Consider the following 27,988-nt stretch of genomic DNA (forward strand, 5'->3'; position numbering starts at 1 on the left):
GGGCATCCATGACATCTCTGGGCAACCTCTTCCAGTGTATCATCACTCTCAAAGAAAAGAACTTCCTCCTTTTATCTAATCTAAATAGTCCCTCTTTAATTTAAAACTGATTTCCCTCATTCTATCACTGCATTGCATGATAAATAGTCCCTCCCCATCTTTCCTGTGGGCCCCATTTACGTAGTACTGGAAGGCAGGTATATGGTCTGCCTGGAGCTTTGTCTTCTCCAGGCCGTACAATTCCAACTCTTTCAGTCTGTCTTCATGTGGGAGGTGCCCCAGCCCCTTTATCAACTTCATGGTCTTCCACCGGATTCGCTTTAATAGGTCTATGTCTTTTTTATGCTGGGGGCCTGAGAGATGAACACAGTACTCCAGCTGGGGTCTCATGAGAGCAGAGGGGAGAATGACCTCTCTTGACCTTCTGTCCACGCTTCTTTTGATGAAGCCCAGGATGCTGTTAGCTTTCTGAGCTGTTAACATGCATTACTGGCTCATATTCAGTTTTTCATCCATTAATATCCCCAAGCCCTTCTCCAAATGGCTGCTCTTAGTTGTCTCTTTGTTCCTTAGGAGAAAGGCATTCTCTCTGCTTGTCCTGTTTTTTGTTCAAAATATGCCAGCAGAGGGAAGGCTTTTTTCCTCACGTTCTTCTGAAGTGTTATTCAAAGACCAAAAGCACTTATGGACATAATATTGTTAAGATAGTTCTCATTTCACTTTCCCCAGGCCTCTATTTGTCCACTGCTTGTCTTAGTCATATATAAAATGAGAAAGAAGGGTTGTCTGTGCTTGATTCATTTTCGGATGTGTCTGCCACGGCAGCGTAATAAATAACTTGCACATTTTGTATCCTTGAGATGAGAAATCAATCCACAGAGGCAACTTTTAGATATTTCATCTAGAATAAGTATCCAAGAAGGAGAAAGATTAAGTGAAATGGAGAAGCAAAGAACTTGTCTGTCGCCTGTCACCTTGCTTCATGTTTGTTGATTGGATACGACCAGAGGAAGCAGCAGCGTTCAGCTGCAGGGTTCTGTCTGGGTGGAAAGCAAAGGTGAATTCCCTGATTCACTACAAAAGCTCTCTCTATTTTTTCCCCCATTTGGATTATTGATTTCTCTGGCATGTTTTAAGCATCTCTTTCTAGCTACTGCTTTTTTTGCATCCCAGACTCTGCCTGCCCTCCTCTGGTTTTTCCACACTCTCACAGGCAAAGAACTAAAATGCTGAGATATCTGAACACCAGAAAATATTGTAAGAAAGAAAGAAGATGTGAGTAGAAAGGAAACTAAGGCAATAACAGGGAATGCAATGCTTTACCTTAGGGTAAGTAATGTGAAAAGTCTCTACTGAATTTAGGATCACTCCCCTGTTGGTTAGGCAGACCTTTAGTCTTCTACTGGTTTTTAGACTCCTCAGAAATCTCATGGTACATGACTGTGTAGATGAAGTCTTTATTCAAGGAGAGAACAGTGAACCAACACTTCAAGAGTCACTGTAAAATACTGTACAGACTATCCTGTCTTTCTGGATTGTTTTTTCTCATTCTTAAGATGTGTGTGAAAATTCAAAACTTATAGGCTTGTGGAAAACTCAAAATCAAAGAACAGTGCTTGCATGAAATCATGTCAGAGGTGTGATGTTTTCTCTTTCTCCCCCATACATCAAGATGAGGTTAAAAACTCCAATCACAAATGAGGGAAATTTTCCTCTCCAGTTTTTCAATATATTTCTTCATTTTTTTCTTCTAGTTCCTCCTGATCACCCAATGTAGCTGGGCCAAGAAGAAACAAGAGAAAAGAACTATGATGCCCACAACAATGGAGTGTTGCTAGAAATCTGATGTCTTGAGTTGTCATGGTAAGTAATGCTTCAAAGTAATCAGTGCCTAGAATGGACTGACACATACAAGCAAAAGAAAAATGCTAGAGACTCCTGTTTCCTATCTTCTTCCAATTTTCAGAGTGTTTGCTTAACGTATTCTTTGCATGCTATTCTAAAATATTCACACTGATGTTCAGGGAGTTTTTACCAAACAGTTGAAAGCTCTTTTGCGACTGATTTTGTCTAACTCATCTCATGAGTGCAATCTTTGCTGTTTGCCAGACTTACCTCCTTTATCAGAGAAAAATGTGGAAGCAGCATTTTGGAAATGTTATATAGGAAACCTTTGCAGTGTAGTTAAGTGCAGTGCAAAGTGGCTGAAAACACTGATCCCTAGAGTCACAGAATGGTTTTGCTTGGAGGCGACCTTAAAAAAGATGTATTTCTAACTTTCCTGCTATGGGCATGGACACCTTCCACTAGGTCAGGCTGATCAAAGCCCCATCTCACCTGTGCTTGAACATGTCTAGGGATGTGACATCCATGACTCCTCTGGACAACCTGTTCCAGTGTCTCACTACTCTCTAAGAAAATAATTTCTTTCTAATACTTAACATAAATATTGTGGCCTTCCAATATCTGAAGGGGGGCTACAAAAAAGCTGGGGAGGGACTTTGTAGGCTATCAGGTAGTGACAGGACTAGGGGGAATGGGGCAAAGCTGGAGGTGGATAGATTCAGGCTGGACACGAGGAGGAAGTTCTTGAGCATGCGAGTAGTGAGAGCCTGGAATGAGTTGCTCAGGGAGGTGGTTGGGGTCCCATCCGTGGAGGTGTTTAAGGCCAGGCTGGATGAGGCTGTGGCCAGCCTGATCTAGGGTAGGGCACCCCTGACCATGGCAGGAGGTTTGGAACTAGATGATCCTTGTGGTCCCTTCCAACCCTGACTGATTCTATGATTCCAAGTTTCCATTCTTTCAGTTTAAAGCCTTTACTCTTGTACTGCATGGCTACATGACCTTGTAAAAAGCCTCTGTCTTTTTTTGTTGCCTCCCTTTTAACTATTGGAAGGCTGCAATAAGGTCTTCTCAGCCCTTTCTCTTCTCCAAACCTTTCAGTGTATCCTTATAGGGGAAGTGACCTGACTCCCTCATCGTCTTTGTGACCACCCTCTGGACCTGTGCAAGTGAGTCCACATCTTGACATGTCTCAGGACACCTAGCTCTTCTCGAGGTCAGACATAATACTTTACAGACCTTTGGTAGCTGTAACACATTTGACACCTAGCTGGCATTCAGACACCTCAATACTAGCTTTTTTTATCATTACCTTTCTTTGAAGGGTAATTTGAACAAAATGATGTCATAGTGCTGCAGAAGTTACCAGCTTTTTCAGCATCAAGAGCAGAGAATTTCTTAAATTGTCCTCTAGTTAAAAAAAAGGTAATAATAAAATAGCATCTTAAACCCTTCAACACATTTATTGAGCGGTTTCATTTAAAGGAACTTTCTAATTGAGGGTATTTGTGTTTCACTTTCACATTTATAACTTCAGAGTGGTGTGGTCATTAAGAATCTACAAGTTTCCAGTCTATTCTGATTATATTTATTTTCTGTCTGTGTGTAAATGTTGCAGTCAGTTTCAGCCCCCTTCTAGATGCTGCACAAACTACACAGAATGCCAATCTCTAACGAGCTAGTTTATAATTTGAGATATATTCTGGTAATGAGTAAATTTCCCATTAGTTTGTATGAATCCCTGATTCATTCTGTAACTTCTTAATTTCACATCAGTTAATCATCTGATTATTAGTTTAAGATATTCACAGTGGAAAAAAAGGTTTTTAAAAAGATGAATAATTAAACCGGTTTGAAAAGTAGCTGTTCCTGTACAGTTGACAGGAACCTCTACTGTTGCTGTTACTGTGGGAGAGGGATTGCAAAATTTTCTGCTTTCTTAGAGGGAGAGGAAAAAACAATCTCTATTTGCAAACTCATCTTGTGTCCATTGAACTGAGTGCTATATTGGTAGAGCTCTTGTAATCTGTCTTCTGAGTTAATTTACTAAAAACATTGAAATGGACACATGGAGGGGGAGGGGGGAAAGACAGTGCAGGAAATCAGAAATTATTTTAGCTTTTCCTGTAGCAGGTTTCTTTAGTCAGTTATCAAAGTCCTCCACTATGCTGAAATAAATGACTACTTTGCAACAGAACAAGGGGACACAGTCTCAAGTTGTGGTGGGGGAGGCCTAGGCTGGACGTCAGGAGGAAGTTCTTCCCAGAGAGAGTGATTTGCCATTGGAATGGGCTGCCCAGGTAGGTGGTGGAGTCGCCATCCCTGGAGGTGTTCAAGTAAAGCCTGGATGAGGTATTTAGTGCCATGGTCTAGTTGATTGGACAGGGCTGGGTGCTAGGCTGGACTGAGTGATCTTGGAGGTCTCTTCCAACCTGGTTGATTCTGTGATTCTATTCTATAATTCTATGAATTGCAACTCCTTTCTCTGAGCAAGAAAGCAAGAAGCACAGTGTGCAGATGAAAAATAGGGAAGGATTGTGTCGGTGAAATCATGGCTAAGACCTGATCAGCAAGCTAACTGAAACTTAATCCCTGTGTGTTCATGCCTGATACTGCAGCCACTGGGAGTTAGTCTCACATTAGGACTTCCCAATTATGCTGTTAGCAAATGTTGATACTTTTTTGAGGGTAAAGAAGTGGACATTAGGAATAAAGCTCATGTACTAGACTACTTTTACTATCTGAAATTTCTTCTCTGTTTCACTAAAAGAAAGAAAAATGTTCAAACCTGCCCCAAGGAACTCATTTACTTTGAAGTATGGACTATTCAGCTAACATTAGTTTTGAGTGGGTTTTCAAGGGGCTCTCATTAGTTTGGATTCAATGGCTATTCTTTGCTTACTTTTGTATTCTAAGCATTCCCTTCTATGAGACTGACCAGAGCTTGCCCCTTTTTGGTGTCTGACATGCCCAGCTAGAACAAACAGAGAACATCTGGATCACCTATTTTACTAGCTGTGTATACTCCACTTCCACCCTATTTTCCATCTACCTAAAACTCACCCGGTGTTTTCAATTGATCTTCCTACTAATTTCATCCCTGAAGGCTCAAATCTGCATTCAGTGAAGTTGGTATGAATGTTATATGAGAAAGTTCAAGCCTTTAGACTGTGATTTAACAAGGCACTTAAGCACATGCCTGGCTTAGCACACAAGAACCTTCTCATTGAAAGCAGCAGAAAGATTGCTACCAGACTAATTGGGAACAAGAGTGAGCTATGAACCATTAAGCAGCTGCTGAATTCCACTGCAGCAGTGACCATATTTCAGTGATGGGCTGGGTGTGAGCCCTGTGAATAGTTTACAATGTGCCTGGGAACCTTAAGAATGAAAGCAGCTCGATACCAACTGCACCCAATATTAGAATTTACCAGTCTAGACAACATAACTGCTGGTCCACAACCACCACGAAGCTTATAAATGGGAAAATGGTATTTTACCTCCCCAAACTCAGGACTAATCAGTGAAGACTATTTGTCAAGAGTCTCAAGAAGTGGAAATTATTTTATGTGTCTCTCTGTCATCTGGTGGCATGGGACGTTAAAGCACTTACTTGAACGTACTTATACGTGCACAAACGCACGTTGACATATGGGATAGTATACATACCTCTCCTTAACCTAGCAGGGCAGGACTAGGACTTTGCTCTGATCTTTGTCTTCCAATGTTCCAGAAAAAAAAAAAAAGTAGAGAGAAAATACTTCCCAGTGCTTTGCCCCATAAAAGCCAGAAAATTTGATAAAGAATTCATCTGCAGATACTGTCCAGTCTCATTCCTCCAATGTACTATCTGGTATTCCTTTGGGAGGTATGTGTAGGTGAGTGTAATATAGTCATAGGTAAGTTGTGCTGTCTGGTATTCCTTTAGGAGGTATGTGTAGGTGAGTGTAATATAGTCATAGGTAAGTTGTGCTGTCTTCAAGCAGATGACTGCAACATATGTGAGAGGCAAACTGGTGGAAAATTTATTGTGTGATCATAGACAGGAAAAGATAATGCTCAGTTTTGTAGGTTGGTGCGATTCTCCCACTGCCTTTTATGCTTAGTTCAATGTATGATGCTTTTAAGGCTGAGATCCATACCCCTCAACCAACTTTATCTCTTGCTTGCAATAAAGCATCCTTACATGGTAGGGAAAACACACAGTGCTTTAGGCCACGGTTCAGTGAAGGGTTCTCATTAGTTAGCTGTGATTATACTGCCTCTTCCACCTTCAGGCAAACACGAAGTCATGACACCGCCAGCGTTGCACTGCTGTCCTCCTCCAACTCAGTAAGTCCCAAGAGACAGACTGTGACTCCAGGTTGCAAATGCATGAAGTATAGCCCAAACTCAGGTGATGTGAGGCTTGCACCAGCTACCCAAGCCCCGTACAATGGGATGGCCCTCTGGATTCATTTAGGACAGCTTTAGTGTAATGCAATATGGACTGCTGGCCATGTAATTCCCATTCCGTGCCTCTACATGTGCTAGGCTGGGGTTAGGCAAAATCATTTGGAAACAGTCACACTGCTGTTGCTGCTGCTTACCTCTAAAACTCTAAAAAGCTGTAGACTAAACCAGTCATTCACTGGTCTCTCTCTTAGTCATCGAGGACTATGTGTGCAATGTCCACAAAACAGTGTGGCAGCACTGAGAGAAGCTACTGTGCTTTCAGATCACACAAGAAATTGTGTCCATAAGTAGGCTGATTTTCTTCTTAGAAATTTATTACTCTTAGTGGTCATTTATATAGGATATGTGTGCTGCACCTCTAATACAGACCTTCTTTATCTGAAGTAGTAGCTAATGTCTGTATGTCCTTTAGTATGAATCAGCATAAGAAAATGGCTGAAAGGAATTTCTGATTGAGGCTTTTCACTCTAAACTTACACATTAAGACTTTTAGCTCTGCCTGACTACATAATTTGGTACTGTGACTGACAACTTCTGTTCAAACCTCTGTCTACCATGAGATACCTCCATGAATTTACTCCTTGTTTGGGCATATATAGGTTACAATAATACCATGGTAACTGCTTGAGTAGTTTGAAAAGTCACTTCTGTTGAATGGTTTCATATCAGGTGAAACTTGTAACAACACTAAAAAGCATGCAAAAGAAGCAATTTCAGAAGGATCACAGTATTACTCAGGAAGGCTTATTTAAAAGAAGAGGTAATGTGTTACCTTGAAGTGAAATGAAACTCTCCTTTATAGGGTTACACTTTGACACCAATAGAGTCAAATTGCTCATTGGTCCAAAAGCGTCAAAGCGGAAATTACTATTCATGATGTTCCTGAGATGAAAGCTGAGAGCTGGAGAAGAACAGAAAAATAAACCCCCAAACCCCAACTTTATCACTTCTGCAGAATGGTTAGACCAAAGAAAGCCATCCGCAAACATTCTTAAGGGTTTTGTTACTGGGAACAGCAGCAGCTGACTGCTGGAGGAGGCTGTGTCCTCAATTTTAAAGCAGAGCATTGTCTTATTTGGTCTTTTGCTTAATGCTGTACATAAAATGTCCAGTGCTTTAGAGCTTAGGAAGTGTTTAGGGGTGTTTGTCAAAAATTTGGACAGAAAGTAACATTTTTTCTGCTCTATTGACTTTAATGAACACACCTAATGTTTGCTTGCTAGGCAAAGAAAAGGCTGTTAATTGGCTTTACTTTGCACTCCTATAATTCAGAAGATAGAGGATATCTGGTGTTATAGAAACTATGTTTTCATGTGGAAATGGGAAGGTAAGGAACTATAAACTCAGAACAATTCCAAGTGAGCAAAGCATAAACAAAGTCATGGAGTGATGCAAGCTCATTGTAACTGATGAAAGAAACTGAGAAACTGGTCTCTAGTTGCGTCAGGAGCACCAGGTGGAAAAATAGAGCATTCTGCATAATTCTGATCACTTTGAGAAAAGCATTTCCTCATTTTCTCACTTTTCTCAATATGCCACCAGTTGGGCATGTCGAACTATGAGTGTTGAAAAGTTTCCTTGTTTCTCTGGACGACTTTCAAGTTCTTAGGCTGCCTCTGGTCGCTATTGTTCAAGTTTTGAGCCAGAATATTGTGCTTCTGCATCATGTCATGTGCTCTTATTTTTAGCTTATTTGGCAATTCCTGAAGTGTTTTTTTTTTTTTTCCTAGTTCTCCTAATTTCTTTATAATGGCATCTGTTGGGTTGGGGCTCAGTTTGGGAAAAACAATGACTGAGATTTTACTGTTTCTGAGCGTTCTAAGTGCGTGGCCCTGCACAGATAACTAGACAGAAAGTCACAATTTCACTATTCTATTGCTGGATGACTCGGGCTCTTTCCCAAAACATCATTAGACACTTACAAAGCTAGTTTTCTACCAAAATGAAGAGATGTGGGAGACTTTTGACATAAGACCTCAGACTTGGAAAGTAAACATATGAATATTTGGAAGTTTACTCCTGACTATGATCCAGTAAGTGCTGTCTTGTAACCTACCCATCACAAGTAGTCCTGTTAAATTGTGTTTACCTCACCATGAGTGAGCTGGGTTATGACCTCGGTATGGACACAAGTAATGAGTAATAAAAACAGGTGGAAGGAATGTTGAGACAGGGAACATCGTGATTGTGTGTGACTGCTATCTGAGGGTTTGAGTTTGTTTGTTTTTTTTTTCTTATATGATTAACCTGGTAAATATTAACTAATGGAAGCTAAGCTAACTTGAAATGCTGATACGGTCCCCTTTTCACTTGCTTATCACTTAAGGAGTAGTTACTTGAATAGTAATGATTTAATCTGTATCAGTTTATTTGTGGGTTTTTTGGTTGTTGTTTGTGTTGTGTTTAATTTTTTAATTTGCTTTTATTACTTTTGTAATAGTTGAATCGATACCAGTCTATTTGTGGGTTTTTTGGTTGTTTGTGTTGTGTTTCATTTGTTTGTTTGGTTTTCTTTTGTAATAGTGTAATCTGTATCAGTTTATGTTTTTTTGTTGTTGTTTGTTGTTGTTTCATTTGTTTATTTGGTTTTCTTACTTTTGGATTCTTTGAAACTGTGACATAGAGAAGCTTTGTAGGGCATGAGAATGGGAATAATATATTCTACTTCATCCCAGAAGTGTTCTCCAGGAAAGTTGCTCTGATGAGAGGCTTTGGCCTTTGCAATTTGGCAAAGGATGGGCTTGGTACACTGAGTACGTAGGCTGGATGTTAGGAGGAAGTTCTTTGGATTTGCCATTGGAATGGGCTGTCCAGGGAGGTGGTGAAGTCACCATCCCTGGAGGTGTTCAAGAAAAGCCTGGATGAGGCATGTAGTGCCATGTTCTAGTTGATTGGACAGGGCTGGTGATAGGTTGGACGGGATGATCTTGGAGATCTCTTCCAACCTGGTTGATTCTGTGATGATTCTATGATGAGTCTTTTGCTGTCTTTGTACAAACGTGGCCAAATTATGTGTGACTGAGCAAAATTCTATTCCACGACTGAGGCATTGTTAAAGATCAGGGGTGTCAGTTCCTCCTCTTGACAGAGCATGCCTCATCCCAACAGTGAATGAAAGCACACATTTCCAGGCCTACAAACCGAAGCAAGACTTCTTTAGAACTGGTTTTCCTTGGGTCTTTCTCCCTGGAACTGTGGTGGCAGTAGCCATGGAAAATTAAAGTGATTTTTTCTTCTGTCAGTATTCCCTCTGTTGATGCCGTCGCTGTGAGTGGGTCCAGCAGAACCAAGGTTATTAGTGGAGATGAGAACAAACTGTGTGGTACCTTTGTCAGAAGGAATAGATGGATCTCACTAAGAAGTCTTAAATATGAGAACACTGAAACTTCATTGGAGATTCATCCAGAATTTAATCTAGTTGCCAAAATCAGTGTGGGTTTTGGATCCAGAAAACTAAATGAATTTTTGTCACTATGTTTAGCTTTCCATCCTAGCACATGGCATATTGCTTTACAAACTACGCAGAGGAAGGCGTGGGTGCATTTGTCACCACTTTCTGGGTGAAAAGAGACTTCTTTTTATAACTCACACCTTTGTTACTCCGTGGAGAGTGAAAGAAAAAAAGGGACACTCACCTTTAAGAATTTCAGGGAGAACATGATCTGCAGCATTTGCTTCCTTTAGCTGGAGTTTCTCCAGCTCATCAAAGCCAACATCCCTTCTGCAAATAAATGCCAAGGGATCCTTAATTAGCTAAAATGATCAGCAGTCAAGACCTTGATTTTCACTTACTCTGAAAATAACACTGTGCCCCTTAGCACATTACTGGAACATTTGCACTGCACCAATAGAGAGAAAATAGTGCCAATTATTTAATCATACATTTCCTGCTGCTTCTTGTTAATACATTTCAAGTTGAGTTCATCTTAACAGCTGGAGAAGGGCATTGCCATTTCTACAGTTTGTGGTAAGGGAATTTATGCTTTCTTTGAAAATTATTTTGTAGGGCTGGTTCAGAGCTTTTGGATTTGTTCACTCAAACGTTAATACAGCAAACTCTAGTGGTCGGTATGGTGCAGTGGAAAGAGTGGAAAAAAACAGTCCTAATCTGTTATGATTTATTACTATCCACAGGTGAAACTAGGGCTCCACCCTTTGTGCTGTTTTTGTACACCACAGACTCCTGTTCTCAGCCTAACACTTTAACACCTGCATCGACTCTTTATGTCCAACAATAGTACAGCTAATAAAGGCTGAGCAAGATGTTTGCAGAAGTGGCAGTGAAGTGTTCTGAAATCTGCAAGAAGCTATAGGACCAGTGTACCAGCTACCTCTATGAGTGTGCCCACAGCAGTGTTCCATTCCTGCAGCTCCCAGGGACAGAATTCTCCCAGCTCCAGCCTTGCAGATCAGCTCATCTTTATTTTAGGTGTTAAGCCAAAATTAATCAGAATTTAGTGTCTTCAAAGTGTGCTCTGATCTTCAGATGCTCATTCAATGTGACTCAGTAGCATAGTAAAGGTGGAATGAGGACTCCTTAAAACAGCTAATTGTTGCATCCTGCAAGCAAGATGTCCTAGTGTCAGTGAAGGCTGTGTATTGGGTGCAGCAGGGATCAGAATGCTGTGGTAGAGTTGGACACAATGGGAACACACTGCCAAGGGCCAACTTCATGGCTCTGCACAAAGGCTTGTGACCTATTTTAGCAGTTTTGTTTGGTTTTGATTTTAACTGGCAGTATTAAAGTGAAAAAGAAACCCCAAAGGCAGCTATAATGAGAGCCAAATACTCTGGTGTGAGTGTAGTTCTGTCCAAATCAAGAGTGAGATCAGCTTAACTCAGAGCTACACATGTAAGCTATAGATGTAAGGTAGTTCTCTCCATATCTGTAACATGTCTACTGGAAGAAATACCACTGTTAAGCAGAGTTTGAACTTGAGGACACCATATCTGTCTTTTTGTCCCTTATGTTCCCAGGTTGGACAGTGCAAGATCAGTTTATTTTGGGAGAGGAGTAAGCATTGCAATTTCCTCTTGTTTTGGTGCTACAGTTTAGCAGCTTATCCCTTTTCTCACCAGCACTGAAGCATAGGAGCCATTTTCCATGATTTTTAGCTTTCATTATAGATATGAATCATAGAACAAAATCATAGACTCATAGAATTAACCAGGTTGGAAGAGACCTCCAAGATCATCCAGTCCAACCTAGCACCCAGCCGTAGCCAATCAACTAGACCACGGCACTAAGTGCCTCATCCAAGTCTTTTTGTTTTAACACCTCCAGGGACAGCGACTCCACCACATCCCTGGGCAGCCCATTCCAATGCCAATCACTCTCTCTGGCAAGAGCTTCCTCCTAACATCCAGCCTAGACCTCCTCTGGCACAACTTGAGACTGTGTCCCTTTGTTCTGTTGCTGGTCATCTGGGAGAAGACACCAACCCCACCGGGCTCCAGCCTCCCTTCAGGTAGTTGTGGACAGCAATGAGGTCACCCCTGAGCCTCCTCCAGGCTGAACACCCCCACCTCCCTCAGCCTCTCCTCATAGGGCTGTGTTCCACCAGCTTTGTTGGCCTTCTCTGGACATGTTGCAGTATCTCAACATCTCTCTTGAATTGAGGATCCCAGAACTGGACACAGTACTCAGTCAACCACACAGTAAATTTTCTTAATGTTTCTGCTCCACCCTTGAACAACTTATTGCCATGGAATCCTGCTAGTATAGTAAAGTTTTTGTGAGGATATCTTAAAGCCTCCTAGCACTACAGTGATTAGAAGAAGAAAACATTTTTATCCTCAGTTTACAGACATGAAAATACATAATTTTATTAAAAAAAAAAAACTTCCTCAGCATCATCACACAACTAGTCTTACATTGAGAGTTAAAATGAGAACACAAACATTTTGTCTTCCAGCTCTCTATTTATTTCCATGCTTAAATAAAAAAAAAAAAAAAGATTAAAGTAAGGAGTTCAGTTAAGGTTTTTTTCTGGAATGCTATATATAGAGAGTGCTTTCAAGTAAGAGGATTTTTTGTCTTTCTTTCTTTTGTCTTTTTTTTTCTTTTCTGCAGTAAACCTCTATTTCCTGCTTTCTTTGAAAAATTGTACTATGAGTTATCAGCAAGAGGTCACACATTCTACCATTCAGCAGGCGCTGCCAAACCTCTACGTGTTGCTCTTTAAAGCAGTATCTTGCGTGTTCCGTTTCGCACATGGCCTCTGGTACTTGTAGGTCATACACAAATACAGTGGTGGTCCTTCATGACCACAGGAGTTTCTAAATCACTAGGTTTTTCACCCTCTCCATCTGTGTGACTTATTCTGGTCATTTGCAAAGAATGAGCCTGGCATACTTGATCTCTTGCAGCTCAAATGTGCAATTGTTAGGTTTGCAGCTCTTTGAAGCATTGCTTGTAACTCAGTTTGGGGGGTTACTATGAAAGAGGTGTCTGCCTTCAAGTCCCATTAAGTGCTAGCAGTGTCCATGAAAGGACAACTATTGAAGAAAGTGAGTGTAGGGCAAAAAATATTTAATATCTGATAATTTTCCAGCCTCTACATCAAGTAAGTAATGATGCTGTTTCCTGATGTGAGTTGCACAGAGCCCAGAAGTAAAGGTATGGAGAAGGGAGGGTATAAAGGAAGAACTGGAGGTAATTTTGAGCAATAGGATCAGTGTATTTTCAAATCCTTCTGTGTCAAATTTGGACACAGAAATGACTGGATTAGAGAAAGTAGTGGAATTCACTGGTGTTCAGGGACCCTCTTTTGCAGGATGCTTAATGGCAAAAAGAAGATTAGTAATTGGAAGATTAGAACTGTAAGAACTAAGAACATCCATGCAGATTAAGAAGAACTGCAGGATTTTTAAGGCAATATTGACATATACTTCAATCTTAATGCATTCTCTTTCACAGAAAGTGTAAACGAAGACATGGTTTTGTGTTTGTTTTTTTTAGACTTCAAGTTATTCATCTCAACCATATAATTAACTTATAAAGTCACTACAAAACCTTGTTGGTTCAAGGGTTTCTAGCGTCCCTTGTGCTGCATGTTTGTAGGTATAAACATGGGCTATCTACATACTACCTCAGCACAGGTCAGTGTTGGTCCTGGTGCCTTTTAGCAGCTTGCAGAACATTTGAAGACATGGCTGGTGACATTTGCAAATGAAAAGCATGTGGACCCCAGTGGATTAGTACACTGGTCTCCTGCTTTAAGGTGTCAAAAGAATTGAAAGACTTTGTAAAAATGCAAGTGAAACCAAGACTTATTTGGTACTTTGAAGCACCATGATGTGATTGATTCTTATGCCTTTTTTTCTGTGATATTTAATCTTACTTACACAGGAAGTTTGCACAGAGCTACTGCAAATTCAAACTCACTTATCAGAGCAAACTGTACATCTGCTTGCTATGCGTGTGTGATGATAAGCCCATGAATTTACAAGCTGTATGTGTGTTCTTGGTTTCCTACATAGTACCTTAGATCCATGGTGGGGCTCTCATGCATTCACTCTAGCAAATAAATTTTCCACAAGTTTCCTACAAGGCCTCAAGTGAGATTAAAGTGTGTTATGTCTTTGGGAGAGAGCTTATAAAATTATGTATCAAAAGAGGTTTTGGAGAAACTCTTTTTGTCTGTTTTGATGTTGATACCTAGTTTTAAACACAGTAACACAAATAGGGTAAAATTTCACCCTCTGTAATGTTTCTGAAAATTTGTCAATTGACTTCTTATGTGTCTATGATTCTATGATTCCATCTTGAGATGGGACTATTGATTTTATAATCTGATCGATCATATCAATCATATAATCTGATCTCCTTGCACCTTTTAATGTCTTTTGCATCTTTCTTGATAAAAGCAAGCCTTCCAGAAAGGAAGCTCATTTTTACTTGAAAACTCTAACTTGAGAATAAACCATTGTTTCTTCTTAAAGTAGTACTCCATTAGTTCAGAACCTGTGCAATTCCAAAGTGCCCACTATTTTTCTTCTGGAGTTGTTCAGCATCAGCTTCTCTTACTGTGACTCTATGAAGGCTTATTTGGACCTGAGATACCTTGAGTACTGTGTCCAGTTCTGGGCTCCTCAATTCAAGAGAGATGTTGAGGTGCTGGAACGTATCCAGAGAAGGGTGACAAAGCTGGTGAAAGGCCTGGAACACAAACCCTGTGAGGAGAGGCTGAGGGAGCTGGGGTTGTAAATAGAGAGATTCATTCTAATTTCTAGTTTGGCTGAGTCTAATCTAGGTGATTTTCTTAAGTGTGGGGGGACGGGTAACACCCAAACTGTCACAATATGCAAGTGTTAGGATCTATACCTTCATCACTCTGGACTGGCCTTCACCACCCTGGCAGTTACGTACTTAGGAGCATCTGAGGCATTGTATACCTCAGCTTGATCTTCATCACTATTTGCCTGGGAACTACCTCCAACAGATACTGGTTCAATGTTTCCTTGGACCTCCTTCTGCTATTGGTGTACTATAAAAACTAAAAAAAAAACAACTAAACAAACAACAGGAAAAAAAGGCATTTATTGACGTGCTTTATTAGACTGTGAAGATTTTCTGAGAGAATCAATAGAAAATCCCTTCATTTTACTAATTAAAACAATTCAAGTGACTTTGTGACTATAATTTCAAGGACAGGCTTCAGTGAATGGCAGAGGCTGTTCTGTTTCCATAGCATAGAACATAGTAAAATCTTCATTCACAGTTTGTGTCACTAAATACCACAGCAATAAAAATGTAATACCCATTTGTTTAGCCATATGAAGAATCCAAGTAATTAAGTAGCGTGTGTCTTCTTTGCTCTTTACAGAAATACATTGTCAGATAAGTCTGTAGCTTGTTCTTAATCAGAAATGGCTCAGACTTGAAGCATAGTATCCTTATCCCTTGTAACTGGGATTCCTTTGTCACTGTCAGAATGCCCTTCCTTGGCTACAGTAAGCAGCTAAACAGGCCGTTAAGTAAGATCTGGTGTTTTATTTGACTTTGTAGGAGTAGTATCATCTCCATGTGGTCTGTGAGTTCAGAATCTTAATTTCCTCTTCTGTGCAAGAGCCTGTAATTCCCCCATTGTTTTTCAAATAAAGAGAAAGGAGTGTCCTTTAAAAAGTTCACTAGGATGAATCATGTGGTATCACTTTTACCTGACCACATCTTACATCTTGGTTAACAAATAGAAATTTCCCCAAGTCTAACCTTTCTCCATAGCTGAGGTAAAATACAGGGTACAAAACAGAAGTTACATCTGCTTTCCTTGAAAAAGAAGCAGACTTTGTAACCATCAGCTCTGAAGTAGAGGCGAAAAAAAGCATTTGTTGGTCCACCTTTCCGCTATTTGCTTCTACTGTACTTTCACTGTCAACCCAGAAGCTTCCTCCTCAGGAGACTCTTGATCTAGATCCCAATAATCACCTTAGTTTTCTACTCCCTTGTCTTGTGTTCAGGAATTTATCCTTTATTTTGCCTTGGTCAGTTGTGGTCAGTGATGTTATATTGATTCTTAGGCAGGAGAGGAACTTCTGAAATTAACCATGAATGGTACAAGTAATATCAGAGACAATTTGCAAAGAATTTGCTAAATGAAACAGATGGCAGGATCTGAAACGTATCTGAATGCTGCCATTTGAGGTAAATGCATTTTGGGATTTGCTTCTCAGGGGTTTGGACATCTTAGAGAAATATCATTGTTCTGCTTTTAGCTTAGCAATGCCTTCTGCTAGGAAGAATAAAGTTCCTTTACCCTGAGCACATAACTTCACTTCCTTCTTATGTATTTGGTAGGGAAGTCAGACAAGAATTTTCTCTCATGCATTACACTTTTCCCATAACTGCTTTGCACTTACCAGTGTTTTGATCTGAGAAAACAAAGGTTTAAGAGAGAAATTAACATCACAGTCTGACTACTAATTTACTTTGTGTTAGGAAACAGTTTCTTATTCTTAAGATCTTCAAAACAAACAGAAAGTCAATCCATTTCCTAAACGAGAAAGGAGACAGATCGCCACTCTGGTCTCTGCAATAAAAATGATGCTACTCCATGCAGGATAGTAACAGCCTGATCTTAATATGGCAAAAAGAACTCTACCACAGGAAATGTGTGCTTCTTTTGCTCAATTCATACTCTAACAGACAAAGGTGCTCAAAGTCTGAACTGATAGGTTTATTTGACAATGATTATCTACCAAAAGCAATTCATTAAATAATGTGGGGAATTTCCTCTTTACTTTCACTTCAAATTTACTCATAGATCTCACAGATGCAGATCTCTCAAACATCCAAGAATGTAAATTCCTTTTGGAAAATTAATTTCCCTTTTATTGTGACTCAGACTTACTCAGTCCAATCCAACCTATGCAAACGCACATGCAGTTTTATACTAGCATTTGCGAACAAGCTGAGTTTCTTTGGCTGTTTACTGAGACTTGGCAGTTCAGTTCCTTGAGGAAAAAGGGAAGAGATATTCAAGTCTATTTATGGCTTGATTTTCAGGCATGCTGAGTACCTCCTGTGGACTTTGAGTGCTGTTTCTCTAAAAATCAGGTCATCAATGTGATGCTGGAAGGAGAGAGCACAAGGGAAAAGAGAGGCTTTGATTTTCAAGCACAAATGTTTATATGATTTGGGGAAGAAAACAGAATGAATAAAGAACTCAATTTTTAAAGGCCTTGTTTGGAGCTAGAGCTGAACTCCATATTTCAGACTTAATTCACAACTTAGAGATGCCTGTGTGCAGAAAAACATGGATAGCTGTCTGTTGTCTAGAATAAGTTGTTAGAGATGTCCTCTCCCCAGTTAATTTGCTAGTGAATGACTAAGATATTTATATGTTAGCATGTGTCCATCACTGGCTGGAGAGGTCGCTCTCCTGTCTGCCGCAGCTGCTTGTCGCTGTCTTCAGCTAGAGGTTCCTGTCCTCCCTGCATGTTACTGAGCAGCTGCTTACTGGTACCAGTCTCTAAGTCATTCAATCGAAGTAGACCAGGTAATACATTTTAAAAAGTAGGTCTTTGACTAAAATGCAGCAGGCAAGCCACAGTCTGGGGTTTGAGCAGGGTTGTATTCTTTACCAGAGGCAATATCTTGCCTTACTTAGTTTTTCAAGTCTATTTTTGACCCAGAATTTCTCTCTCTGTGGCACTCATCATTAAAACACAGTGGCACAGAGAGCAGTTGTTACAAATCCAAACTAACTTCCCCCGCCCCCCTGAAACTTATGAGTGTTGGTTCCTAGTTGGGCTACACCTCTACAAAATACAATCACATTGCAACAGCACACTTGTTCATTATTTATTAGGCATTAAAAAAGATAGTATATACATAGTAAACTTTTATTCCTTCATCATCTTCTAAGGCAGGCTTAGAGGTCATACTTCCAAAGATACTTCAACTCACGGAGTTTTTTGGCATCTCAAAGACACTATAATTTTAGGTAAGTTGCATTGTATAAAAGAGTTTTATTAAAATGAAAGGAAAATAAAAAGAAAAAATAAAAGGAAAAGGAAAAAAAGAAAAATAAAAATAAAAAGAGAATGAAGAAAAATTAAAATAGTAAGAAAATTTTTTAATTAAAGAAAATAAAAATAAGAAAAAGAAAAAAGGAATAAAAAATAAAAAAATTAAAATAAAAAGAAAAAAAAGAAAAAGAAATTATTTTAATTAAAAATAAATAAATAAAAATAAGAAAAAAAAATAAAAAATAAGAAAGAAAAATAAAAGAAAAAATACTTTTAATTTAAAAAAAAGGGAAAGAAAAAGACAAAAATAAGAAAGATGAAAAACGAAAAATTAAAGAAAAAGATAAAAAAGAAAAAGATAAAAAGGAAAAAAAGAAAATATTTTTCATTAAAAAATAAATAAAAATAAGAAAAATAAAAAAAGGAATAAAAAGAAAAAGACAAAAATAAGAAAAATAAAAAAGAAAAATTAAAAAAAGAAAAAGAGAAAAAGAAAAAATAGAAAAAAGAAAAGAAAAGGAAAAGGAAAAAGAAATGCATTGTGCTTTAGGGCTATATACCTTTTCTATCTTACTGACCCTTGGAAGATAATAATAAAAATGTGATGGGCTTCTAATTTTCCAGTGTAATTTAATATAGACATATTCCTGCTAAAAACAGCTCAGGGATTTTTGTTCTTCACTATCTCCTAGATGTTCTTCAGTATCTATGGGAATTGAGTATTCGGATCCCTCCAGTAACTCTGGATTCCACCGTAAATATTTCAGTTCTGAGGCTGCTTTTGTAGGTCAAATTCCCTTAAATGGAACTGAAGCACTTGCTATCAAGGAAAAAAAGTTGTTTTATTTAAAAGAAAATTAGACTTTTTTGCCAGTTTCCTGCAAATACTTTAGCTTTTGGATTTGGCATAAAAGCTTGAGTGGATAAAACTGTTTCTGAATCTCTGACCTGCATCCCAATCCTGCCAAGTGCATTTGAAACATAAATTCCATTAAATGAGTGATGAGTGATCTTAAAGTAATAAATCCTTTCTTCAGCTACTGATACATTTTAAATAAAAAATTACTTTTATCTGGTTATTGGCTGAAATTGTTTTGAGTCAAATGTTGCAGTTCTTCTGGCTTCATTCATTGTTTTCCTCAAGGAAGACTTTCGGCCATCTAGGTGCCTGACCTGTAAGAATTAATGCAAAATGGATGTAATGACAGGCAAATTTCAGCAAGTCCAATATGCTTAGGAGGGCTGCATTCTCTTCCTGGTGGTGTTCTGAGAGACTGTGTGCTTTTGGAAAATTCAGTGCAATTTCCAATGTGCTTTTTTTCACTTGAAGATGAAATTCCAGATGTTTTTCCTCAAATATTTCCAGACATACAACACCTGGCAACACTGGACTTCCCAGCAGAATCCACTTTATTACCGAGATTTAGGCAAAATTCCAGACAAAGCCAAAGCCAGCTCTCAGAACAGTCTATGTCATGCTGATTTTAACTTGCTAGAGCACAGTTACCAGGCACAGCGAATAGTGCCAATCATTATAGGTGTTTGTACTTTGTCTTTACACATTCTTGCCATGAGTGAAACAGTTAACCGTGTTGTTACTCGCAGTGAGATCACCAGACTTCACTGTTAATGATTAGTGAAAAACAGAAAGATGGGTCCCATTTATAGTATGTCATTCTTGGAATACTCGGGCAGACATTCACATGCCAGTCTCTTCAGATACAGGGCTACACTCAGACCCTGTGAGAGCACAGTACTGTTGTCATAGCAAACCTGAATAATTAGAGCAGGTCTAGACACAGGCAAGAAAGTTGTGCTATTTGTTTTTAAAAACAAACCACACACACTTACTCCCCTAAAAAAAAACAGAAATCCAAACAGATAAAACCCCAACAAACCAAATTTGTAAATCCTCCAAGATATTAAAACAGGAATGAAAGTCAGAAAATCTAGGAACCCGGAAATTCAAAGTTGGTTTTACTGTCTTTTATAATTGTGGATAAACAATAGGTGGTTTCAGCTATTCTATTTAGAGAAGCACAATCACTTGCGTATTCACTACATTCATTTTCTTCTTGTTTCTTTTTTTCTTTTTCCTTTCCTTTTTCCTTTCCCTTCCCTTTTTCATTTTCTTTCTGTTTTCCTCTTCTTTTTGTTTTCCTTTTTCTTTGTCTTTTTCTCTTTTTTTCTTTTTCTTTCCCTTTTTCTTTCTTTTTTTCTTTTTCTTTCCCTTTTTCTTTCTTATTTTCTTTTTCTTTCTTATTTTCTTTTTCTTTCTCTCTTTCTCTTTCTTTCTCTCTTTCTCTCTTTCTCTCTTTCTCTCTTTCTCTCTTTCTCTCTTTCTCTCTTTCTCTCTTTCTCTCTTTCTCTCTTTCTCTCTTTCTCTCTTTCTCTCTTTCTCTCTTTCTCTCTTTCTCTCTTTCTCTCTTTCTCTCTTTCTCTCTTTCTCTCTTTCTCTCTTTCTCTCTTTCTCTCTTTCTCTCTTTCTCTCTTTCTCTCTTTCTCTCTTTCTCTCTTTCTCTCTTTCTCTCTTTCTCTCTTTCTCTCTTTCTCTCTTTCTCTCTTTCTCTCTTTCTCTCTTTCTCTCTTTCTCTCTTTCTCTCTTTCTCTCTTTCTCTCTTTCTCTCTTTCTCTCTTTCTCTCTTTCTCTCTTTCTCTCTTTCTCTCTTTCTCTCTTTCTCTCTTTCTCTCTTTCTCTCTTTCTCTCTTTCTCTCTTTCTCTCTTTCTCTCTCTCTCTCTTTCTCTCTCTCTCTCTCTTTCTCTCTCTCTCTCTTTCTCTCTCTCTCTCTTTCTCTCTTTCTCTCTCTCTCTTTCTCTCTTTCTCTCTTTCTCTCTTTCTCTCTTTCTCTCTTTCTCTCTTTCTCTCTTTCTCTCTTTCTCTCTTTCTCTCTTTCTCTCTTTCTCTCTTTCTCTCTTTCTCTCTTTCTCTCTTTCTCTCTTTCTCTCTTTCTCTCTTTCTCTCTTTCTCTCTTTCTCTCTTTCTCTCTTTCTCTCTTTCTCTCTTTCTCTCTTTCTCTCTCTCTCTCTCTTTCTCTCTCTTTCTCTCTCTTTCTCTCTCTTTCTCTCTCTTTCTCTCTCTTTCTCTCTCTTTCTCTCTCTTTCTCTCTCTTTCTCTCTCTCTCTCTTTCTCTCTCTCTCTCTCTTTCTCTCTCTCTCTCTCTTTCTCTCTCTCTCTCTCTCTCTTTCTCTCTCTCTCTCTCTTTCTCTCTCTCTCTCTCTCTTTCTCTCTCTCTCTCTCTCTCTTTCTCTCTCTCTCTCTCTTTCTCTCTCTCTTTCTCTCTCTCTTTCTCTCTTTCTCTCTAATGCAAACCCCTCCCTCCTGGCTCCCCTAGTTTGCAGTACTTATGTTAAAATATTTGGTATTTTAAGGCAGAATGATATTGCTCACCCTCTCCACCCACATGTCTGTGGGTTCTGAAGACCAGTCAGTCAACAAGATAGATTTGTTTATATGTCTTCATTCTCCTCACCCCCACAACTGTCTACAAAAAAACCCCAACAGGATGAACCATTGTTCTTTAAATGAGCAGTGATGTAATGGTGTTTGCTAATAGAGTCTCAGTGGTATTGTGATTGCAGGACTTTCCATTAGAGGGCCTTTGCTGGGTCTTCTCCAAGAACTGAATTCAAGTGTAATCACCTCATGTGTTGCAATGGAAACAGCCCCAGAGTACCACTCCACTGTTTCAAGTCAGACAAGCCTAGGAAATGAGGAAAAATGTTCTGTGTATTTTAATACTGATTTCCTGCAGTTCTTTTCTACACCTTTCATTGCCATGCAAGAAGTCCTCATGTTTTTAAGCAAGTACTGAGTTGTTTAAGAGGACAAGGGTAAAATGCACATAAACTTTTGCAAAATAAAAGGAGGGAAAAAGAGATAGAAATGGCAAATTTTGCAAAGTACTAAACACTGCTCTAGTTTCCTGTTACTACAGACAACAAGAACTCATATAATCCCCTTCATAAACTGAACAAGCTCCATCCTCAGTCTGCTTCTATTACTTCATACTTATTTTGGAAAGCTGTTCAAGAACGTCACTACAGTGAATAGTGGAAACCTTGTTGTTATTAATCTGCAACTGTTGAAGGCCAGATGAGTTTCTGCCTCTGTCATTTCCTACTGATTTTCCATGTTGTACTGAAACAGTCCATTGTGTTTCTTAGAGGCTCTCTGGGCTCTTTTCCTAAGTGTTCCCATTTTCTTCCATGTTAACAATGTTTCCTGATTTTGTGTCATCAGAAAATGTTGTTAGTTTCTTGTTACTATATTTTGGCCATATTTTCAGTTATAAATGATAAATATTTTAAAAACTCCTTCTAGAGGAACTCCTTCCCCATTTAGCATATTACATGGGTTTATCTTCTTTAACTAGCTCCTCATAGGAGAGAAATACAGTTCTTAGTGAAATAATAATAAATACTGTATATAGAAAAAAATAGGAAATGTGTAATGAATAGATCACTTGTCTGAAATCACATTTGATACTGCTTCACAACAGGGAAAGGATCATGAACGTTTGGATATTTCACTTTCTGTTTGATCTCTGTGTTGGCAACGCCTTCAAGTGCTGCTCTGGCAATTACAAAATTGAAACTAGTTTGCATCCTTGAGTCATGAATGGTCAGTTTTCCTTCAGTCAGGCTTGTGCTTCTATCACTTTAATAATCAATTCTGTCCATGAAATATACCCTGATGTATTGAGCCGTCAATAGTGTCCCTTCTGAGCATAAATTTTGGCATACTAAGCAAGTCCTCGCACTCTTCCAGGCTCCTTTTAGAAATGAAGCACTCTCTTCCCCTCAGTATTGTTTTCCACTAACATGTCCTGTATTTTCTGTAAAAGACCTGGGGATTAATATTTGTGTCCAAGATTTCTGTCTCACTTAAATCCAATTTGTACCAACTCTAACCTGGGTGAGTCCAAAAATCTTAAGTCTTTCTACAAGACACCATGAACTGAATAGTGTTATCTATTTGGTCCAGTAGTATCCCCAGATATCACATCCCTAGAGGTGCTAGACTTACTGCTCATGTATTAAATATATGCTGTGCATGTCTCAAGTCTGAAGAGCTGTGTAACATTTAATTCATTGCATGCATATCTTTTCACTCCATGTAGTTGATCTGGGAGATTTGAGGAGGAATAGGGCAGTTCTCTGTCTCAGTAGAACAGGAAGAGATGATGATGCCTGAACACTTTAACTATATGTAACATACTAGCATCACCTCATCTAATATAACTTTGGTTTACTTTTTCTTTTGTGAAGTCCCAGTGTTGTCAGAATCTGCTGAAACTGATTGACAAAGTAGCAGATTTCATCAACTCAGTCAAAATGTTTGCAGAGAGGTCATTAACTGAATACATTAAAAACCCCTATTGATGCCTTGATTCTTAGCTAGTCCTTTACAGTTTTGCATTAGCTCTCTGTGGCTGTTTGAGCTAGGTGTCTAGCTCAGACATAAAAATATTCAGAACAGAGAAAGAAGTAGAAGCTCTGAGTGGAGAGGTGAACATTCTAGGGATAGGCCATATAATAGCAACAATTGATAAGTTAATTTAAATTCATTGGAGCATCAAGAGCTTTATGTCTGGAAGCACAGCTTGTACCTTCCCCTGTCTGCTTCTGCTGCTTTGGCTGCACCCACTGCTATCTTCCCCCTCGTCACTGCTTTTGCTGCTTTGCCACTGCTTGACCTCTTCCCCATCTTCATTAAGGCCATTATATTTCTGTGTTAGTTTTTTTCTCCTTACACTGTTATATTTAAGCTACAAGAAATGCAATTTCATTTTTCCCTGACTTTCCAAAAATTTGTGTTATAGTGAATTTATCCTACTGAGGGAGGGATCCACCCTAACCAGGGACTCTCTCCAATTTAACCAAGGGCTACAGCCACATACATATAAATCCGCTGCAAAATAATTTCAGTAATAAACCTGCTTTGTTCATAAGTGGTATCACTTGGTCTTGTCCCTATTGATAAATATGCTACCTGAACTACAGTTGCATGTATTCTTTTAATGGTCATTTTGTTCTAATGGAAAAAAAACTTCTTGGAAGATGAAAATTTGAGCTAATACCATAGAATCATAGGACCATAGAATCAACCAGGTTGGAAGAGACCTCCAAGATCATCCAGTCCAACCTAGCACCCAGCCCTATCCAGTCATCTAGACCATGGCACTGAGTGCCTCATCCAGTCTTTTCATGAACACCTCCAGGGACAGTGACTGCACCACCTCCCTGGGCAGCCCATTCCAGTGGCCTGTATGTTGTTACAGAGTATGGATAAAAATGAAGGGAAAATAATTTTTTCAGAAATCTTGTTCATAACATCCTAGTATTTGTTGGATAGTGGTTGTACAGAAGTAAACTTTTCCAGATCAAGCAGAAAGATGTGATTTAATCTTTTTTTTCTTATTTATTTCAATACAGACACATTGACTTCTTTGACTTTTAAAAGCACTTTGCATTGATCAACTCTTCTTTCTCTAGAAATATAATAAATGAATTGAAGCGAGGAAACCCAATTTTGAAGTGTTGAATTTGAGACTCAGCATGTGAGAAAAACAGGTTGGAGAGAAGGCTCATTTAGGATAAGATACCCAGAAGCTCTTGTTTTAATGTGCAAACATTTTGGTAAGTCATTTGGTGAGTTTTGTTTTCAAAAGCTAGTGCTACTATGACTTACTGCAAAAGAGCTTTACTGGCATCAGGCAGAGAGCACTACTATAGCAATGTCTCCGTCCAGCTGAACTATGCTTAAATCTCTGTAGCCTTAAGCACTCTTGAACCACTTCAGTAAACATGGTTTTAATATAAGCAAGGACTGTATGACACCAAATCAGTGCCAGAGTTTGGAAAATAACCCCTGACTACTGGCCTTCAGCTCTATGTGCTAATTAACACAAACATTTCCTCTCTCATCTAGCAACTTAGGATTGCAAGGGATATAAAATGAAAGCAGACAGCTTGTGTTTGCTATTTTACTGACCTGCATCTTGTAAAAATTAGTTCCAATTGGACTTTTAGTCTAAATTCCATATTGCAGAGATCACTGTTCTTGGTCAGATACTGTTCTGATTCATTGATGTATTCTGTTTTTCCTGGCTTTGTATTAAGGGAATTATGTCTCGTTGAGTTGTGTAACAAGGACTGGGAGCTGCGCCTTGGCTGAAGCAATGCTCACACAAAGACACTCAGCCCCTTTAAAGCTGCTTTAAGTCTGCCAACTAACCAACAGCACTTTTTTTTTCTGTTTTCTATTGGCTGTGAATGGTCATTTATTGACACCAGTTTGTTCCTCCTGACAGGAAGGGTTTTCTTGAGGATAATACAACATAGACAGGGTGTCTGAGCCTCTCCTGGGCCTCTTCATAGCAGTCTTAACCAGCAGGTTTCAAAATGTTTTCATTTTATGACTCCTGAATATCTTCAAGGGGAGTGCAGACCTCTGTGTAAGAAATGTAAGCCTCCAAAGAGGATGCTTACCACAGCTGACAAACTCTTCAGGTGACCTCTGGGCTTAACAAGTTGAGCAAGGCTGGCCAGACTCAAAATCTTATATAAGAACTGACATCCATGTAGAGTCTTTTCAGTCCAAATGTTAAGATGAGAGAAGCATTTCCAGTGACAACTTTGTGTTTTTATTTAAAAGGCTGTCTTCCACTAATGATATGTGTGCTACATTAAACCTTTTGCTTTATCAAATTATTACCACAGCAGTGACTTTATAAATTCCCATGCTATCAAGACTTTAATTTCTAAATACACTCATTGCTTTCTAAGATTTTGAATTTGTGCAAAGAGTGGAAAGAGTGAAGTATAGTCAAAACCACAGTGGCAATGGAAGGACCTTTCCTTTCTTATGTGATGTACCTATGCGAGAAAAAGGAATTTTCCTGTTTCTGGTTATAGTCACAGTTCGGGAGCCCCCAACACAAGAAGGACGTCAAAATGCTAGAGTGAGCCCATAGGAGGGCCACAAAGATGATCAGAGGGCTGGAGCACCTCTGCTATGAGGACAGGCTATGAGAGTCAAGGCTCTTCAGCCCAGAGAAGACAAGGCTTTGAGGACACCTTGTAGTAGCCTTTCAGTATCTGAAGGGAGCCTACAGGAGACTGGGGAGGAACTATTTACAAGGACAGGATGAGGGGTAATGGGTTTAAATTAGTAGAGGGGAGATTTAAACTAGATGTTAGGAAGAAGTTCTTTCCAGTGAGGGTGGTGAGACCCTGGAACAGGTTGCCCAGGGAGGTTGTGGATGCTCCTTCTCTGGAGGTGTTCAAAGCTAGGTTGGATGAGGCCTTGAGCAACCTGTTAATAGTAGTAGGTATCCTTATCCATGGTGGGGAGTTGGAGCTAGATTATCTTTGAGATCCCTTCCAACCTAAATCATTCTATGATTCTATCATCTGTCACACATTAAACAAGGCAGTCTGCAACATCTTTCACCACAAGTAAATCTTTTGTTTCTGCATCCAGGCAGAGGTGTGCAGTGGCATTTTCCTGCACATACCCACACAGCTTGCCTTTTTGTGGGTGCCAGTAGCCTATGTAATTTTTTTAACCTCTTCTCCCACCCAAAGAACATATGAGTAACTTTTCTGTTCTGTGATGGGAAAATAGGGCGGCGAGGAAATCTTTGTCTCAGAGAAGCCACAGACTGGGAAAGCAGAGGACTTTGTAGGCAAGGTAAGGAGGGAAGAGTTGTTTCCTTTTCAGGCTGAAGTTGTTCTAAGATCTCAATCTGTTTCTAGATGATAAGATCATTCAGAAATCTTTCAGGTGTTCCTGGGAGATAAAGTCCTACAAACCAGGACTCTAAAGGTGGCTTGTTGTACAGACTGTTATTCTTAAAAGACCACCAGTTATTTCTGTTTTGAAATTTCTAGAAACAAAAATTAACTCCCTTTTTGTTGAATGTGATGACCTGGGAGATTACAAATTGTCCTTTTGCAAAGAAATCATCAGCCACATTGCTGGCTTTATCTCTCTGCTCAGTGTCTCTGCAAAAACTGTGAGGCAGGGATATTTTTACACTACCTTGATGAGAAGGAGGTGAGATGAAATAGAGAAGGACTTATCTCTTGCTTTTGGAAACATTATGATGTTTTGTTTGTCTAAGTGCTGATGGTCAGAGAGGGAACCTGAAGCCCCAGTCTCAGGAGAAGATAAACCATTACCTATTTCAACACCATTGCTTTTTAAAACTTCCTTGACTTCAGCTATATTTTATTTCCATGGACAAGGATTACTGACTCAGACTCACCGTTGATTTTTCATCTCCCAGAGTTAAAATAAGCAAAGATCACACCATACTAGGCTGAGGCTGCTTGTCCCTGGAAGACCATCTTGCTTTAAGCAGTGGGTATATGCTTTGCTATTGACTGGAGAGTGAAAGTGAAATCTAAGTACTATAAATTACCTGAGCTGATGAGGTATTAGAATTACTCACTTAGCCAAGCAAACCTGTGCTTCTACTCTAAAGTCCAAATAAGGACTCCATTGTAAAAAGTGGTCTGAAGTATTTTATCAATAATTGAATTGGTCACAAAAATAGACTCATATTTGGTTGCTGCTGTGTGCTCTTAATCCTCCAATAGACAGATGTCAGTGTCTGTGGTAAAAAGTGATAAAAAGCTCTTTCAGATCTTGTAGATTGATATTGCAAATAAATCCAGACTCTTGTAAGCTCCTCTCAGCTAGGCTTCTTTAAAACCTTAGAAAAGCAGTTAGCACTCACAACATGCCATGTTTGGTCGTACTTAGTGTAATATGCCGTTTGATGATGGAAAGTCTTCACGTGCAGTTTCCTATTGAAGACTTGTAGGAAATTATCAGGAACTTTGAAGAACCCATTTCCCTCCCCACCCCTTTTCTCAAATGTAATGCTTTTCCTTAAAAGATTATTTTCCCACAGTGAGTCCTAGAAGCTTCTCCTCTAATCATCCCAACAACTGTTTCTCATAAACTACATTTTCTGAATTCTATAATTAGCAAGGCTTGCAAGGGGGAGGAAGGGGACTTTTGTTTATAAGACATAATCAGTTTGAGTTTTCTTCTATGAATGACAGTGAAGCATGGGGGTTTGGACTGGGAATAAAAGAGATATATCTGCTCAGCAGCAGTCGGCATTGCCTAGCACCAAAGCTGATGTAGAAGGGGGATGAAATTTCTGATGCATCTCCAGCCTACTCCATTAACAAAGTTTCAGA

The 27,988-nt window shown here is 39.1% G+C and overlaps 1 long non-coding RNA gene across 2 annotated transcripts in view; it reads left to right on the forward strand.

Moving 5' to 3' along the window:
• The window catches only part of LOC135181267 (uncharacterized), a 43,476-nt gene that overhangs the window by 11,356 nt on the left and 4,132 nt on the right, over window positions 1-27,988 (forward strand). Inside the window, exons 2-3 of one of the 2 annotated variants that reach the window (XR_010304799.1) lie at window positions 1,755-1,863; window positions 24,266-24,409. This is a non-coding gene — a long non-coding RNA (uncharacterized LOC135181267). The remainder of the gene's footprint in view (window positions 1-1,754; window positions 1,864-24,265; window positions 24,410-27,988) is intronic. The other variant, XR_010304798.1, reaches the window with a different exon arrangement.

Source organism: Pogoniulus pusillus, chromosome 14 (assembly GCF_015220805.1).
Source record: "Pogoniulus pusillus isolate bPogPus1 chromosome 14, bPogPus1.pri, whole genome shotgun sequence".
NCBI classification, from domain to species: domain Eukaryota; kingdom Metazoa; phylum Chordata; class Aves; order Piciformes; family Lybiidae; genus Pogoniulus; species Pogoniulus pusillus.